General features: G+C 45.7%; 1 long non-coding RNA gene across 1 annotated transcript; it reads right to left on the reverse strand.

The window, feature by feature from the left end:
• Nucleotides 1–14,292: 14,292 nt before the first annotated feature.
• Nucleotides 14,293–16,340, reverse strand: LOC127039460 (uncharacterized). Its single transcript, XR_007770969.1, has 2 exons — nt 15,963–16,340; nt 14,293–14,931 (listed from the first exon to the last, which is right to left on the reverse strand). It is a non-coding gene; the product is annotated as an uncharacterized LOC127039460 (long non-coding RNA).
• Nucleotides 16,341–19,051: the final 2,711 nt, after the last annotated feature.

Here is a 19,051-nt window from a genome sequence, read left to right on the forward strand (position 1 = left end):
TTGCTTAGATTTGTTTAGTCATGTTGGTCATGTGACAGGGAAAATATTGATGCATACAAATTCAAAATTTGGTTCCTACAAATTTGCAAGTCTCTTTGAAATTCACTTTCTGCGAATATTTGTAAGGTAGTAAAACTTTTCTCCAATTTTCATGGGAACAAAATGTATTTGAAGTAAAATCACGCATTAACTGTGCCAGTCATGCAAACCTTCCAGAGTACTATCACATGCTCCTGCTCCTAAAGTCTTTTATTTAGTGGCTCAAATTTTAATATTTTTTGAACCTACTTTACATTTTCTTTAGGAGACAAAAGTGTCCTTCTCTGAATGCTGCAGAACTAGCTGTTCCAAAAAGCAATCACTTAAGGTGATGAGAAACTGCTTGTCTAAACCCTATCCCATTGTAACATTTGGCCAGTTTATATGAGGGTAGTTGATGTTCCCCATTATTACTGTTTTATTATCTCTTGTTACCTGTTTGATTTCTCTCAGCAGTCTACACGTAGTATCATTTTATTGATCTGGAATCTAATAGTACAATACAAGCCTATTGGTATATTTGTTTTCTTATGATATGGGACTTGTGCCCATACACATTTTGTTGTGTGATCCTCTCCCTTCAGAGGGTAAAATCCTGGCCCCATTCAAATCATTTGGAATTCTGCTATTGACTTGAATGGGCCCAAGATTTCTCTTTCAATTTTTATTTCACGAGATGCAATGGAGTCTTGTATGTACATAGCATTATCCCTCCACCTCTCCAATCTAACTCTTTTCTGTATAATTTATAGTCAGCTATTACAGTATCCCATTGGGTTTTTTTATTCCATCATGTGAACTTATTATACTCCTACAAATGTACAGTTTATGCTTGGTATGATCAAAGGAGCAGAAGAGAATTAGGACTCAAATCCCATTGAATTTCAATGGGAGTTGCACACTTAACAACCTTAGGCGCCTTTGAAAATTCCAGCCTATAGTGCAAAATTCTAAAATAATGATGAGGGAGAATAAATTAATGATGACTTTAACAAGACTATAACACTGATCTGCTTTTTCTTTTAAATTTAGAAGGATAAGGAAATAAGATAGAGACTGAAGACAGCAAAGATCTTATAAACAGAGTTATTTAGAAAAAGCAAGTAAGGGAAAAAAGGGAATAAAATCTGCAGGACCAAATGATATGCATTCAGAGTGTTAAAAGAATCAGTTAATAAACTTGGAAAAGTTATCACAAGTTGGGAATGTACCCAAAGAGAAATATATGTTCTGTCTATCTAGATATGGATAATTTATCATCATATATTTATAAAAGGGTAAATGATAAAAACATGACTTTATAAAAACAAATTCAAGTCAGATAAACCTGATCACTTTATTGGGATAAAATTACAAAATTACGGAGTGCTGTAGATGTAACATAGCTGGACTTGATAGTAAAGCATTCAATATCATCTCCTAGAACCTTAACTTGAAAACATAATGATTGGAACTGATTGTCACATGGACTAATGACTTGCAGATGGACTGTAAAGAAAGGATAGCGAGTAATAAAAAAACCCAAAGTACTAGGCTGAGGGGGGTTTCCAGTGGTGTACCACAGAGATCAGTATTAGGCTCTGCTTTAATATCTTAATTAAGAATCTAGAGAAGCAGTAAACAACATTGAGTGAATTGAAATATGAATGTCTGTATTTTGGCTAACTGACACCAAAGGGAAAATGTGCTTCCCAAACAGCCTACCATGGGGAGTATAAAGAGCACAGAGGGAAAGGAATTATTCAGGGTGCTTTTAGGACAGAGGATCAAATTTATAAACTGAAAAACAGGACACCTGACCCCAGAGAGGAGTTGAACAGGTGAGCAGTTAGGTTAGAGGTAGTCAGGGCTACCAGGCTGTTGTGAGCTGGGTTGAATGATATATTGCTCCCTCTCCATCTCCCTCTCTATTTTCAGAATAAAAACTCAAGCGTTGTACAGTAAATGGTGAGGTGGGAGAAAACTGTTGGTCCTTTTTTGTCCCAACCTCTAATGGTACAGAAAAGCTATAGCTGAATATCAGGCAGGATTGCCTAATGATGAGATGTGTCTCCAAAACTCTCCTGGAGTAAAGCTTGCAGGATCAGGTCCTGCGAGATCCATTAAACTGAGAAATCATCTTGTAGAAAGTGCTGAAAATCTCATCTGAACCTGAGAGATTTAAAACTGGACTGATCAAATAATTCAGAATGTACTTAAGGTAATTATCCTGAATTCTAAATACTATACGAGTCAATAGCTTTGGTACCCTCCCCAACCCAGCCATTCATTTCTATGATTATATAACTTTAACATACCACGTAGCACTAATTGGGCTAATTTAATAAAAAAATCCTAAACATTTAAAAAAGGCAACCACAATTTATAATTACCTGCTTCTTGTCTCTGTCTTTAATTTCTTCCATAGCTAAAACATCCACTTATATTTGATATTCATTAAAATATAACGCTTGTCTCTTCCTATAAAGGCCAAATTCTGTTCTCAGATGCACACAGGTCTCATTGACTTTAGTGAGAATTGCACATCCACCATCTGATGACAGATTTTGACCCTAAGAAATGATTGATTAAAGCTCCTTTCTCAGCTTGAGACATCCACATAGTGGTGCTATCAATAGTATGAATGATGGGCTGTAGTGACTTTTTTCTCTAGTTAGCTACATGAGTCAGTGGTTTTAAGGTGATTTCTTAGAATGTCTAAGATTCATTAAATGGCAATATGCCAGTCAGAGGATTCTTGTTTTGACATGCATCTGACGAAGTGGGTATTCACCTATGAAAGCTCATGCTCCAATACATCTGTTAGTCTATAAGGTGCCCCAGGACTCTTTGCTGCTTTTACAGATCCAGACTAACACGGCTATCCCTCTGATACTTGTTTTACATAGTGTTTTGCTTCTCTGTTACAATGGTACTTGACATTTTAGCTGCCATTTCACAACAACTTAAGAGATCCTTTACCCTAGGCCTGTTCTGACTGTAAATGCATACCAATGTTCTGTGATTTTCCATAAAAAAGTTAATAACAGTAGCTCTGATCTTGTGATGAGAATTGTGCTGGGGGAACCCTGTGCCTCTGTGGAGATCCACTGAAGTTAGTAGGGTTCTGTGCAGACAGAGGAGTCTTCCTCTGCAGTTCTCTTTAAATATTTCTCTTCTGTATTTGGGGAAAAAACAGATTATATAGTCTCATCATAGGGTGATAACACTCTTTCCATTCCACTAATAGCTCTGGAGATTGGTAAAAAGAAGATACTAAAGTTAGCCATTTTAAAATTAGGAAGTCCAAATAACTTGCATCCAAGAGTTTTAAAAGAGCTGATGGGAAGCTTGCTGTATTTTCAATAAGTCTAGAGCACTGGGGAAGTTGCAGAAGACTGGAAGAAATCTAATGTTGTGTCAAATTTTTAAATAAAGGAATGACCTGGGTAATTATAGGCCTGTCAGCCTGACATTGATCCTGGGCAAAATAATGGAGCCACCAATATAGGACTCAATTAATAATGCATTAAAGGAGGGCAATGTAATTAATGCAAATCAACATGGGTTTTATGGAGAATAGATCCTGTAAAACAAACTTGATATCTTATTTTCATGAGATTACAAGGTTGGTTGATAAAGGGAATAGTGTTGATGTGAAATACTTAAGACTTATGTAAGGTGTTTGACTTGGTACCAAACAACATTTTTATTAAAAACAAAAACAAAAAAACAGAATGGTATAAAATTAACATGACACACATTAAATGGATTAAAAACTCTCTAACTGATAGGTCTCAAAATGTAACTGTAAACAAGGAATAGTTATTGAGAGAGTCTGTTTCTGGTGGCATTCCACAGGGATCAGTTTTTGGCCTTATGCTGTTTAAAATCTTTATTAATGACTTGGAAGAAAACATAAAAATATCACTGATAAAGTTGGCAAATTACTCAAAAATTGAGAAAGTTGTAAATAATGAAGAGGACAGCTCTTAGATTCAGAGTGATTTGGATTCAGTAGTAAACAGTATGGGCACAAGCAAACAATATACATTTTAATATGGGTAAAGGTAAATGTATACATCTAGGAACAAAGAATGTAGGCTACACTTACACAATGGGGGACTCTATCGTGGGAAACAGTCACTCTGAAAAAGATTTAGGGGTTGTGGTGGATAATCAGCTGAACGTGAGCTCCTAGTGTGATGCCAAAGCCAAAAAAGCTAAAATGATCCAGAGATGCATAAACAGGGGACTCTCAAGTAGGAGTAGAGAGATTATTTTACCACTGTATTTGGCACTGGTGCAATTAATGCTGGAATACCATATCCAGTTCTGGTGCCCACAATTCAAAAAGAATATTGAAAAATTGGAGAGGGTTCAGAGATGAGCCATGAGAATGATTAAGGCAGTGGTTCCCAAACTGGTTCCGCCACTTGTGCAGAGAAAGCCCCTGGCCAGCCGGGCCAGTTTGTTTACCTTCCGTGTCCATAGGTTCAGCCAATTGCAGCTCCCAGTGGCTGCAGTTCGCTGCTCCAGGCCAATGAGGGCTACTGGAAGCGGCCTGGGGCAAGGGACTTACTGGCCGCCGCTTCCAGCAGCCCCCATTGATCTGGAGCAGTGAACCGCGGCCCATGGGAGCTGCGATCGGCTGAACCTGCAGACGCGGCAGGTAAACAAACCAGCCCGGCTCGCCAGGGGCTTTCTCTGCACAAGTGGTGGAACAAGTTTGGGAACCACTGGATTAAGGGATTAGAAAGCATGCCTTCTAGTGATAGACTCAAGGAGTTCAATCTATGTAGTTTAATGAACAGAAAATTAAAGGGTGAGACTATTAAATATTTGCTTCCTATGTAGATTCTTATAATGGGCTCTTCAATCTAGCAGAGGTATAAGTCAATCCAATGGCTGGAAGTTGAAGCTAGACAAATTCAGACTGGAAATAAAGCATAAATTTTTAACGGTGAGAGTAATTAACCATGGGAACAATTTACCCTGGGTTGTGGTGGATTCTCCATCACCGACAATTTTGAAATCAAGATTGAACGCTTGTCTAAAAGACATGCTCTAGGAATTACACAGGAGACAGATGATCATAATGGTCCTTTCTGGCCTTAGAATCTATGAATCTTGGGAGGATCCAATGTTAAGGCCTGGATTCTGCAGTCAGAACTTCAAAGGGGCTCTGTATGGGTGCAAGGCTCTGTACACATGGATCAAATTACAGGATCAGGACCTAAAAATTTGACTTCACCAAGAAGTACACTTCGATATCCAAAGAGATTAAACAGGAAACGTGAGTCAATAAAAATTTAAGTGGGATGACAGTGAAAGATAAAATGTTAGTGAAAACCACGGCTAACTTTTATGATTTTATCTTACAATATTTGGTGTTTTTCTTAAAGCCCCAGCTTCTGGATTCATCATAGCACCAGACACACAGCTTTCACTTTAAGGAAAGCAAGTTTCTAGCCTTCATGATTGCAGAAAAAAAGCATGAAAACATGAACCAATTCCACCTAAGGGGATCAAAACCCTGAAGACAAATACAAAGGACCTAAAACGTATATATTTTTTAAATAATCTCATGATTTTAAGACAATCTCATGGTATTTTGGGACCTGACTCATGATTTTTGAACATTTGGGGTTGGCACTACTGATGTATTTATATACATTTTAGGTTACCTTTTTCACATTTGTGTGTTTGCCACTTCAGGTGCTGTTTACATAGATTTCTTGACATTTTAATGGCTTTCATTAAATCAGTAAGCTTTCTGCCATGCATCCAAGAGTTTAATTTTTAAAAAAATCTGTTTTTAATTTGTATTCATTTGTGATAAAACTGATTCAGGTACTGCAGGCCTGTGCAAGACTTCCTGAGACTTTTAAAATAGGGTAGTTCGTGGAATATCTCTATATGAGAGGAATTTGCATTAACTGAGTGCCACAGGATGGGCTTCTGTCTGGCTTATTGGCCAGGATTGGGCTGTTTTGGAGCCAGTGGATTTTTGCAAGTGTTCCCAACTGCTGTATCCACATAAAGAAAGGGGTTATAGAGGGGTTACAGCTGCTGCTGTGCAGTAGCTTCCCCACAGGCAGTCCATTTATTTAGGCTCTGTAGAGAGGTGTGAATGTCACTTGATATTTGGCTGTTCAGTAAAACACGGAAAATTCCACCACGAGCAATCAACTTCTCTGTGTGAGCATGTCTCAGCTAACTACACTCTCTCAGATAAGCTCATTAAGCTATGGAGACTGACATTCGCTCTTTTAGAAAGTTATCAGGTATTAGAGAGATTCATCTGCTACTTCAGGACAGCAGTTCAGTTCTATTTCAAATCAAAACCAAACGTTGCATTTGTCATGGAGAACAGGGAAGGCAGGCAGACTGAGAGAAAGGACACCATGATACTGTAAATCAAACTAGATCTGATACCATGTTACTTGGCAGTTGTGAAAGAAATGGCATTTATTGCCTCCTGATGCTTAAGCGCAGTCAGCAATGCTCAGCAGTGGCAAAATTGCTTTGGACTAAGTAACAGCTTGCATTTCAGTAGGAGGCTTAGCTATATAAATATTTGAAACTGTAACCATACATGTTTTAATCTTAACTGGCAAAATAATCTTCAAACAGCCAAAAGTTCAGTATGTGTCTCAAAGAACTGACATTGGCATAGTCACGAAGTGGCAGCTGACCTGGATGTGTGATGTTGCCTAGCAATCCCGCACTATCACATACAACCCAAATGTGGGTAAGAATGATTTACACAAGAAGAAAACAAAATGCTAATTTGCACCAGAAGGTTCTAGTTTTCTGTTGTGATTAGGAATTATATTAATTTACAACACCTCTTTTTTTGCCCTAACACTTTGTAACACATGAAACTGGAATCATCTGTTCAAAGTCTGTAAACAGGTGAGTTATTTTGTCTTCAATGCATTCAGTTAATTTGTTTCCTCTAGGATATAACCTTTTTTGAAAAAGGTAAATGCAAAGGAAGGGTTATTCTAATACCATCTGAAAGGCATTCTAGATGCTCAGAATTCTGGATGTATCATTCAGACCCGGATCTTGCTGTGAGCTCTGAACATTGACCCCACGTGGAGCCCAGTTGACTTTCATTGTAGAGGTTTGTCCACATGGAACTCACTGCATGGTCAAACAAACAGTTTGGGCAAAATCTCACTCCACAGGGAAAGCCCACAGTCCAAGAGAAGTGTGGAGCTCATGTGTCATCCTATCATTGCTGAAGTAGAGATATGCAGATTTTGGACCTTTGGAGGAAGGTGTTTAGAGCAGGTTTCTCAACCCATGGGTTGGGACCCAAAATAGGGTCACCAGAATATTTCAGCAAAAAGAATGCTCCTCTTCCCCAGGGCTAGCTGTGCTCACCTCCCTGCTCCAGGCACTGCAACCTCTGGGGTCCCAGCAGCACTCAGGTTTGGCTCAGCTCACAGGTTCTGACTCTGTGAGTGCTCCAGGGCTGGTGCCAGGGCTGAAAGTAATAATAAATTCTTACTGGTATGGGGGCCGACTCTGGCCCCTGGAAGGGGCGGGGCCTTGGGCAGAAGGGGCGGGACCTTGGGCAGAAGGGGTGGGCCCCACTGATCAGCACTTCCCCCTATCTCCCTGCGCCTCTCTTTGATCAGCTGTTTTGCAGCACGTGGGAGGCTCTAGGGGGGAAGGGGAGAGGAGCGAGGGTGCAGCACGCTTGGAGGAGATGGCGGGAAGGGGTGATGGTGGAGCAGGGACGAGAAGAGCAAGGTGGTACGGGGGGGCAGGAAAAGGTGGAGCAAGGGTGGAGCCTTGGGGGAAGAGGTGGAGTGGGAGTGGGAGTGGGGCCTGGGGCAGAGCCGAGGATCAAGCACCCGCTGGCACATTGGAAAGTTGGTGCCTGTGGCCCAGTCATCATGATGGCGAGAGTCCAGGTAGGCCAACTGAGTGAGTAGCACTGCAACCTCATGAGCCAGGTCACAACTCCACTCACACAAAGTCAGGGTGGTGGTGGCAAACCTGAGCAGACTGTAACCCCAGAGGTTGCAACGCCCGGAGTGGAGAGCCACGCCAAGCCAGCCCCACAGCACAGGAACTGCAGGAGCCGCCACTGTGGGGTGAGTGCCAGGCAGGACTCAAGCTCACCGGGAGGAGGCTCTGATTGAAGCCACCCCAGGGCCTCTACCCTCAGACTATTTACTGGGTCGTGACAGGCCATAACATTTACAGATGGGTTTTGAGCCCAAAAAGGCCCTGAGAACCTCTAATTTACAGGGCCTGGGGAGATCCTTTCTCCCCATACACACACTGCTATATGGTCCATGTCTCATCATTGAATAGTACGAGATACAGGGGCTGCTGCAAAGTTTGATTCAAGGGCCTGATCTTGCTATCTTATCAGCTAAAACTCTCATTGTGTGTTATGAGTGAGAAACAAGAACGTTTTGTCTGCATAGAACTGTAGGATGGGGAGAATGGAACAATGTGTCTTGGAACCCCAAGGCCTCCAAAAGGAATATCTCCGCTGTACAAAATAAAGGTGCTGTCCTCTCTGTGCCTGGTGCTATCCTGCCTATTATGTCTGATGGGGAATGTAGACAGAGCTCCATCTTCTGCCTACCCAGTTTGATGTAGCTTATGTCCTGACAACCACTAGGAGAGGAGTATTCTTTGTACTTGTGGACCACAAGGACTGAGACTATGCCTGAACACTTTGTGAGAGTGCTATAGGGGAGATAAACTTCTTGCATTCTCCTCCATCCCCACCTTTGTGTAATGACCACACACAATTTCACCTTTATTGTACTAAGATTTTAGTGTGAAGTCAGTGTTGCATTTGGCAGGTTTAGCTTGTCACATCCTATAAATACTTTTATCAGAGTGAAAGGTGAAGGGGGCGGGATAGCTCAGTGGTTGAGCATTGGCCTGCTAAACCCAGGGTTGTGAGTCTAAACCTTGAGGGGGCCATTTAGGGAACTGGGGTAAAAATTTGTCTGGGGATTGGTTCTGCTTTGAGCAGGGGGTTGAACTAGATGACCTCCTGAGGTCCCTTCCAACCCTACTATTCTATGATAACCTTAGTGTTGCCTGTGACGTGCCAACTGGAGCACAGCATTGGTCAGGCTAGGTGGCATGCAGCAATACACAAGCAGGTTTGTGATATGCTGGACACATTATGAATTTCCATGCAGCATACTACCAAGCACTGTAGTTGCCTTTCCCAAATGAGCACAGAAGCTTTTATTTGGTTGAATGCTTTAACATAAGGTGGTCTAAGAGTGAAAGGATTTTAGTACCATACTGCTTAATCCAGAAATCTGACATTTCTAAAGGCTGATGCCAAATGCTTTTCCAGACACATTTCAGAGTTTATTCAAGCTGAGAGGTACCTGTTATCTTTCTGAAATGTCAGACTCCTTACCTGAGGAAAACAGCATTACCATATGGGAGCAGCACAATGAAACCAACAAGGGCAAATAAAGAGCCTTTGTACAATAAGCAACCACCTAGTCATATATCATCACTTTATATAAGTATCCCCAACCTTTCCAATACACTGTAGTTTGACCTTTTGTTAAAGACTACAGGACTTCTGCTTGCTGGGCCACTGATTTTTGCTAGACTCTTGGGATGTTAATAGGCAACAGCAGTGATTTTTACTACTGCTTTAGATGATTGCAGAAAGAAAAATAAGTAATCAGAACACATAGCTTCAAGAAATTACCAAGCAGTAGTAAAAAAAATATATATCTGAAAACATTTGAGAATCCCCCCGATATGAACTGGATAGCTGTGTGTTCCCTTGAGGCTACCATTTGAACAATAATTTTAACAGGAAACAGCCTGATATGTATCAGGACAGGAAGATCAGAGTTGCAGACAGAGACAGACAGCAAACTGCAGGCAGGAAGCAGCAGGAGATTTTCACAGTTCCATTTATATACGAAACATAAGTAGCATATGGATACATAAACAAATAAAACCCTGGCCAAACAAAACTCCCACCAACCCCCCGTCCCCTGAATAAGCTGTGGAAATATGATACTCCTGTGTCACGAGCTGCAGCTTCCTGCATCACTGGCATTTAAAAAAAATACTTTTTAGTTACACTGGATGAAGTGATAGCAAGTGTCTTTCTAAATAATTGCATTTTGCCTTTATTATAGCCAATTTTGCTAAGCGCTGCTTCAACTGTCATTGAAATCAATGACAAAACTTCCATTGATTTCAACAGGAGCAGGAGTAGGCCCCCATTTCAAGACTCTCTAAGGCAGGCCTGCACAACATACGGAGGCTCACTGTGCGGCCCACGGCTGGGATTCAAAAGGCTCTGAGCTACCCGCAGCCGCGGGGAGCCCAGAACTCTTTAAATCTCAGCCGCGGCCGGGATTCATAGGACTTTGGGCTGCCCGCAGCCGCGGGGAGCCCAGAGCCCTTTAAATCTCAGCCCCGGCCGGGATTCAAAAGGCTCTGAGCTGCCCGCAGCTGCAGGGAGCCCTGAGCCCTTTAAATCTCAGCCGTGGCCAGGAATTAAGGGGCTCTGGGCTGCCCGCAGTGGCGGGGAGCCCAGAGCCCTTTTAATCCCAGTTGCGGCTGGGATTCAAAGGGCTCTGGGCTGCACGCAGAGATTCCCGTCGGTGGCTGACATTTAAAGGGCTCAGGGCTCCCCTCGGCTGCAGGCAGCCCAGAGCCTTTTGAATCCCAGCCGCGGCGCCAGCGGATGGGCTGGGGCTGGGATTTAAAGGGATCGGGCTCCCCTCAGTGGCAGGAGCTCTGGGCCCTTTAAATCCCTGCCCCAGCCCCGCAAAGCTCTGGTTTCCCCAGCCGCCGGAGCCCTGGGCCCTTTAATTTGCCCCGGAGGGCTCCCAGCCACCTCTTCAGCTGGGAACCCCTGGTTGATTTAAAATCAAGTATCACCTCCCCACCTCCAACCTTCCTTTTTGGCCCACAGCTGTTTGGGTGGGGTGGCACTGGGGAAGGAGGGTTTGTTTCTGCAGGGCTGGGCGGTGCTGGGTCGGGGTGTTTCTGCGGGGCTGGGGGGTTTCGGCCCTCAGCTGTTTTCTTTGGAGTAATGTGGTTCTCGCCACTTTACAAGTTGTGCAAGCCTGCTCTAAGGGTATGTCTACACTACGGGATTATTTGGATTTTACAGAAACCGGTTTTTTAAAACAGATTAAAGTCGAGTGCACGCGGCCACACTAAGCACAGTAATTCGGTGGTGTGCGTCCATGTACAGAGGCTAGCGTCGATTTCCGGAGCATTGCACTGTGGGTAGCTATCCCATAGCTATCCCATAGTTCTCGCAATCTCCTCCACCCATTGGAATTCTGGGTTGAGATCCTAGTGCCTGATGGGGCAAAAAACATTGTCGCTGGTGCTTCTGGATACAGCCTCACCCCTCCCTCTGTGAAAGAAGTGGCAAACCACGGTTTCGCGCCTTTTTTCCTGGGTGAACTGTGCAGACGCCATACCATGGCAAGCATGGACTCTGCTGAGCTCAAGACAGCAATCATGGATGTTTTAAACACCTCACGCATTCTCGTGCAGTCTATTCTGAACCGGGACCTGAAAAGCCAGGCGAGGAGAAGGTGGCTATGGCACAGCGGCGATGAGAGTGATGAGGACATGGACATAGAATTATCTCAAACTGTGGGCCTCGGCACGTTGGAGATCCTGCTGGTAATTGGGCAGGTTCTAGCCATGTGTAAGCCGGTCGTGTCGGGGCTCGTCCCTCTCAGGCGCGGTGGGGAGCCAGGGCGCCTCCTAGCACGCTGCAGTCCGGGTAGGCTTAGCCCCTCCGCAGGTGTTGAGGGGGAACAGGGTCTGCAAACAAGGTAGAGCCCCGGCCCTCTAGCCGGGGTCGGGGCTCTCAAAGTAAATAAGCCCCAGCCCTTGGACAGGGCGGGCAGTAACAGTTCAGGCTCAGACCTCTAGCAGGGGCTGAGCAAACACAGTATCAGCCCAGGCCCTTGGCTTGGGCGGGGCACCAGCAGTTCAAGCTCAGACCTCTAGCAGGGGCTGAGCAAACACAGTATCAGCCCGGGCCCTTGGCTTGAGCGGGGCACCAAACACTAGTCTAATTAGCTCTGGCCCTCTGGATCAGGACAGAGCAGTGGCAAAGTAAAAAGGGGCCCAGCCCTTGGTTCGGGCAGGGCACCAAACACAAGTCTAATTAGCTCTGGCCCTCTGGATCAGGACAGAGCAGTGGCAAAGTCAAAGGGGCCCAGCCCTTGGTTCGGGCGGGGCACCAAACACAAGTCTAGTTAGCTCTGGCCCTCTGGATCAGGGCAGAGCAGTGGCAATAGGCGGGAAGAGGGGGAGGTGGCAGGGAGAACGCAGGCCCTCCCACTCCACTGCGTTCCAGCCCGGGGCCCTAGCAGCAGTCAAGACCCGCTGCGGTCAGTGGGGATCCTGGCCGCAACACACTGACATGGGTTCGGGCTCTTCAGGAGCCAAACCAGGGTCGGCTACCCCCGGGCCACTTCCAGCCTCCCCCTCTCCGGGTACCTGGTCCTTGCCAGCATCGTCTGGGGGGTCCCAGACCATGGGCTCCTCTGGGTACCGGTCATGGGGAAGCTCAGGCCACTCCTCGGGATATTGGGCACACAGTAGGTCAGGCCGACGGTCCTCTGGGTACCGGGTCTGAGGCAAGTCCGGGCAGCGCTCCTCTGGGTAGTGGGCGCGGGGCAGGTCCGGCCAGCGCTCCTCTGGGTAGTGGGTGCGGGGCAGGTCAGGCCAGCGCTCCTCTGGGTAGTGGGCGCGGGGCAGGTCAGGCCAGCGCTCCTCTGGGTAGTGGGCGCGGGGCAGGTCAGGCCAGCGCTCCTCTGGGTAGTGGGCGCGGGGCAGGTCAGGCCAGCGTTCCTCTGGGTAGTGGGCGCGGGGCAGGCTGGGCCCGGCAGGAGCCCGGGCACCGGCGTCTGTCTTCTCCGGCAGCCTGCTCTCAACTGAGTGCTGGGGCTGGGCTTTTATACTTCCTGTCCCGCCCCTTGACTTCCGGGGAGCGGGGACAGGCCGTGCTGGCTCCGCCCACTGAGGCACCTGCTCTGGCTCGTCCCTCTCAGGCGCGGCGGGGAGCCAGGGTGCCTCCTTACACCATGGAACACCGATTTTGAGCCTGGGAAACAAGCACAGACTGGTGGGACCGCATAGTGTTGCAAGTGTGGGACGATTCCCAGTGGCTGCGAAACTTTTGCATGAGTAAGGGCACTTTCATGGAACTTTGTGACTTGCTTTCCCCTGCCCTAAAATGCCAGAATACCAAGATAAGAGCATCCCTCACAGCTGAGAAGCGAGTGGCAATAGCCCTGTGGAAGCTTGCAATACCAGACAGCAACCGGTCAGTCGGGAATCAATTTGGAGTGGGAAAATCTACTGTGGGGGCTGCTGTGATGCAAGTAGCCAAAGCAATCACTAAGCTGCTGCTACGAAAGGTTGTGCCTCTGGGAAACGTGCAGGTCATAGTGGATGGCTTTGCTGCAATGGGATTCCCTAACTGTGGGGGGGCAGTAGATGGAACCCATATCCCTATCTTGGCACCGGAGCACCAGGGCACCCAGTACGTAAATCACAAGGGATACTTTTCAATGGTGCTGCAAGCACTGGTGGTTCACAAGGGACGTTTCACTAACATCAACGTGGGATGGCCGAGAAGGGTTCATGACGCTCGCGTCTTGAGGAACACTACTCTGTTTAAACGGCTGCAGCAAGGGAATTACTTCCCAGACCAGAAAATAACAGCTGGGGATGTTGAAATGCCTGTAGTTATCCTGGGAGACCCAGCCTACCCCTTGATTCCATGGCTCATGAAGCCATACACAGGCAGCCTGGACAGTAGTCAGGAGCTGTTCAACTACAGGCTGAGCAAGTGCAGAATGGTGGTAGAATGTGCATTTGGCCGTTTAAAGGCGCGCTGGCACACATTACAGACTCGCTCAGACCTCAGCCAAACCAACGTCCCCATTGTTATTGCTGCCTGCTGTGTGCTCCACAATCTCTGTGAGAGTAAGGGGGAGACCTTTATGATGGGGTGGGAGGCTGAGGCAAAACACCTGGCCGCTGATTACGCGCAGCCAGACACCGGGGCGATTAGAAGAGCACACCAGGAAGCGGTGCGCATTAGAGAAGCTTTGAAAACCAGTTTCATCGCTGGCCAGGGTACAGTATGACTGTTGTGTTTGTTGCTCCTTGATGAAACCCACCATCCCTTGATTGACTCATTTCTTGTAAGCCACCCCCCCCTTTGAACACAGCTTGCTTTCTAAGGAAATAAAGTCACTCTTGTTTAAAAATCATGTATTCTTTATTAATTAATTATAAAAAGAGGGAGAGAACTGACAAGGTAGCCCAGGTGGGGTTTGGGAGGAGGATAGGAGGGAAGGAAAAGGCCACTAAAAAAATTTCATAATAATGACAGCCTTTTGGTTGGGCTGTCCACTGGGTTGGAGTGGGCAGCTGCACGGAGCCTCCCCCCACGCGTTCTTACTCATCTGGTGGGTGAGGAGGCTAAGGAACATGGTGAGGGGGGAGGGTGGTTATACAGGGGCTGCAGTGGCACTCTAAGATCCTGCTGCCATTTCTGAAGCTCCAGCATACGCCGGAGCATGTCAGTTTGATCACGCAGCAGCCCCAGCATTGCATCTTGCCACCGCTGATCTTCCTGCCGCCACCTCTCATCTTGAGCGTCTCTCCTCTCTTCACGTTCGTCCCTCCTGTCCTCATGTTCATCCCTCCTGTCCTCACGGTCACTGGCATCTTTCCTGTAATTTCCTACCACGTCCTTCCACTCATTCAGATGAGCTCTTTCATTGTGGGTCACTTCCATGATTTCCAAGAACATTTCGTCTCGCGTCTTTTTTTTCCGCCGCCTTGTCTGAGATAGCCTTCAGGACGGAGTAGGGAGGCTTGAAAAATTTGCAGCTCCATGAGGGAGGGAAAAAAGGGAGAGAAGTATTTAAAAAGATACATTTTACAGAACAATGGTTATACTTTTTCACAGTGAACAATACTATTCACCTTACATAGCACATGTGATTTCACTACAAGGTCATATTTTGCATCTTAATATTGAGTGCCTGTGGCTCTGGTCTTAGAGATCTCACAGACACAGGTCCGGGCAGTAGAATTTGGGTTGCATGCGGCCATGGTAAGCCATTGTCTTTCGTCTTCTGCAGCCTTCATATATCCAGTGCCCTCATTTCCCAAATAGCAAGCAAAACCCAAGGAGTGCTGCTTCTTTCCTGTTAACGCGCAGCAGCAGAAACCACTCCCCATCCAATTCTCTGGGATGATTGCTTTACCCCTCCCCCACCACGTGGCTGGTATCATGGAAGATCACTGCTAATCAACCCCTTTCCCCCCCCCCCCACTGCGTGGCTGATAGCAGGGAAGATCCCTGCTAGCCAAACGCGAAAAAGCTCAGTGCCAATCACTCCCCCTCCCGTTCCCCCTGCTTGGCTACCTGCAGGGAAGGATTTCTTTTAAGCCACAGGCAAACAGCCCAGTAGGAATGGCCATCTCTGTCCCCTTAATTAAATTCCTGAATTTCAGCCAGGTTACCATGAACAATATCACTCTCCTGAGGATAACACAGCGAGATAAAGAACGGATGTTGCTTGAATGCCAGCAAACACCGGGACCATATGCAGCTAGTCTTTGTCATGCAATGATATCAGATTACTTGCTACATGCATAGCATGGTCAAGTGTCCTACCATGGAGGACGAAATAAGGCTGCCCTGCCCAGAAACCTTCTGCAAAGGCTTTTGGAGTACCTCCAGGAGAGCTTCATGGAGATGTCCCTGGAGGATTTCCACTCCATCCTCAGACATGTTAACAGACTTTTCCAGTAACTGTACTGTCCGCGAATGCATCCCAAGTCCTCAGGGCAAATTAATCATTAAAAAATACTTGCTTTTAAACCATGTTTTATATTTACAAAGGTACACTCACCAGAGGTCGCTTCCATGGCTTCATTGTCTGGGCTAGTGGCTTGGGAGGGCTGGGAAGGTAATTCTGTCAAGGTGAGAAAAAGCTCCTGGCTGTTGGGGAGAACGGCGTGCTGTGTGCTCTCTGCAAGCTCGTCCTCCTCCTCCTCTTCGCGGGCACAGAATCCTCAGGCATGGCTGAGATTACACCCACCTCGGAATCCACGGACAGGGGTGGGGTAGTGGTAGCGGACCCCCCTAGAATTGCATGCAGCTCAGCGTAGAAGCGGCATGTTTTAGGCCATGCCCCGGACCTTCCGTTTGCTTCTTTGGTTTTCTGGTAGGTTTGTCTAAGATCCTTAACTTTCACATGGCACTGTACTGAGTCCCTGGTGTGGCCTGTCTGCATCATGGCCTTGGAAATGTTTTCAAATGTTTTTTCATTTTGTCTTTTGAAACAGAGTTGTGTTAGCACGGAATCCTCTCCCCATATAGCGATCAGATCCAGTACCTCCCGTACAGTCCATGCTAGAGCTCTTTTTCGATTCTCTGGAGACTGCACTGTTACCTGTGCTGATGAGCTCCGTGTGGTCACCTGTGCTGGTGAGCTCTCCACTCTAGCCAAACAGGAAATGAAATTCAAAAGTTTGCGGGGCTTTTCCTATCTACCTGGCCAGTGCATCCGAGTTCAGATGACTTTCCAGAGCGGTCACAATGGTGCACTGTGGGATACCTCCCGGAGGTCAATACCGTCGAATTGCGGCCACACTAACCCTAATCCGACATGGCAATACTGATTTCAGTGCTACTCCCCTGGTCTGGGAGGAGTACAGAAATCGGTTTTAAGAGCCCTTTATATCAATATAAAGGGCTTCATTGTGTGGACGGGTGCAGGTTAAATCGGTTTTACGCTGCTAAATTCGGTATAAATGAGGCCTAAGACAGGAAGGAAATAAAATCTCTCAAATTAAATAAAATTTCCCCAACCTCCATTCATACAAAATCAAGATATGTTCCTGACTCCACATGTAATGAACTCTTGGGGTGATACTTGCTCTGAGAGGTTCACATTAGCAGATTTACGTATGCAAAGCTATGTATCTGTACATCTGCCTAGTAGTGAACCCTCAGTGGGCAATGTGAAAGTTTAAAGGGCAAGATATTTTTTGCAAGTGTATTCCACTGATCAGCATGTATTACATGTCCCCCTCTGTACCATATCCACAGAAAAATATTAGGTTTCAGAGTAGCAGCTGTGTTAGTCTGTATCCACAAAAAGAACAAGAGTACTTGTGGCACCTTAGAGACTAACAAATTTATTTCAGCATGAGCTTTCATGAAAGAAGAATATTAGGCTGTTACAGCTCTAAGCTTGAAAGGCTGGCTTTTTGGCTTAAGATGTAGTGCCTGATTAGTTTAAGATCCAGAGGTCCACAGTCCAGCCTTTGGTTTGTTGCCCAAGATGGAGACTGTCATATAAGTAGGGACATATCTAGGATTTGAACTGCTGAGAGCCTCCAAGGCAGGTGATGAGTTTCCTCTGTCCAGAAGTGTGTAACCCGCGGTCAGTGTGCTATGTGTCCCTTATCTACAGAGGATATGGGTCTGTTATAGCCAGGGCCGGCTCCAGGTTTTTTGCCACCCCAAGCAGCGAAGCAGAGGGGAAAAAAAAAGCTGCAATCGGCGGTACGTCAGCTGCAGCTCATCGTGCTGCTCCATTCTTCGGTGGCAATTCAGCGGCTGGTCCTTCAATCCCTCTCTTCCTATTTGGCGGCAGTTCAGCGGAAGCTTAAAGAGGAAGAGAGGGACTGAGGGACCTGCCGCCGAATTCCCGCCGCTGACCCGGACGTGCTGCCCCTTTCTTTTAGCCGCCCCAAGCACCTGCTTCCTTTGCTGGTGCCTGGAGTTGGCCCTGGTTATAGCTTTAGCTTGAAAGCCCACCTCAAGTTATAGAGACTCATGTTTCAATCCTCAGTGTGTTGGTCAAGATGCAGCCATCACACAAGATCATTAGAAACTTGTTCTCCTCTACCGTCAAAGGGAGAGGAGCCTTACTTGCAGCAGAACTTTACCTGCAAACAGGTAGTAGAATGTGGAGTACGTTTTGCCTAAGCCATCCTTTTTTCCTACCAAACTGCACAACCTTTTAATGCTCAGTGAATACTAACATAGAGAAACTGTGGAGCAGGAAATGTTCATTGTGTCAGATTGTGGTCAAAACTACCGTACTCTACTAACATGTGAAAAGTCATCTGACATTAGCCAGCTGTCACAGAACCATATCTCAAGATTGGAATAGGCCCAATGCCCTTTTTTTTTTTAGTTTTGGTTCCAGTAGATGAACTCTCTCCTTACTGTAATAATAGTTCATCATTATGCTATAATTAAGAGCTTTTCATATAATCATCCCTATTGCTGATTATTTTGGGCTACCTCCTACTGACATTGAGCTCAATGGCAAAATGTCTATTGACATTAGTTGGAGCAACATTGAACCTTCCCTTAGCTAGCTACTTGAAAATACTGTATTTATGATATATTTACTTTTGATAGTAATAATATAGATCATAATACTGACAATACTATAATACCATTATATAAATGGATAGCATGCCCTTTCCTGGAATACTGTGTCAGTTCTGCTTATTATTTCTAAAAAGACTACATCAGGCCTACAGTACTAGGTGCCCAAAGCTCCAGTTTGGGCCAGTGGGAGCTGTAGGTATTCAGTACCTCTGAAAAGTAGGCCTTTAGTTAGTGACTTAGGTTAATAAACATGAAGGTTTATTTCCCTTATAAATATTCTATATTTGTAACTGTCAATGTTCTTAATACTCATATACACTTCCAATCCTTTTTGAAATCATAAAAAGCTCTTGGAGAGAAATCCAGGGTTCACTGAAGTCAATGGCAAAACTCCCAAGGTTATACCCTTGGCCTCGATGATATGCAGTGGCAATGAGTTTTTTACGCAACATATAATTCGTCTGTGGACCGCCTTTCTTTTATATGTCTTGTTGGTGGTGTGTTTTCCCAGTTTAATTTAATGTAACTTTGTTTTTGGATTAGGAGAAGAGGCAAATAGGAGTGACCAATTCACTTTTGCTATACCAT

The sequence above is a fragment of the Gopherus flavomarginatus genome, chromosome 1 (assembly GCF_025201925.1).
Source record: "Gopherus flavomarginatus isolate rGopFla2 chromosome 1, rGopFla2.mat.asm, whole genome shotgun sequence".
Lineage (NCBI taxonomy): Eukaryota > Metazoa > Chordata > Testudines > Testudinidae > Gopherus > Gopherus flavomarginatus.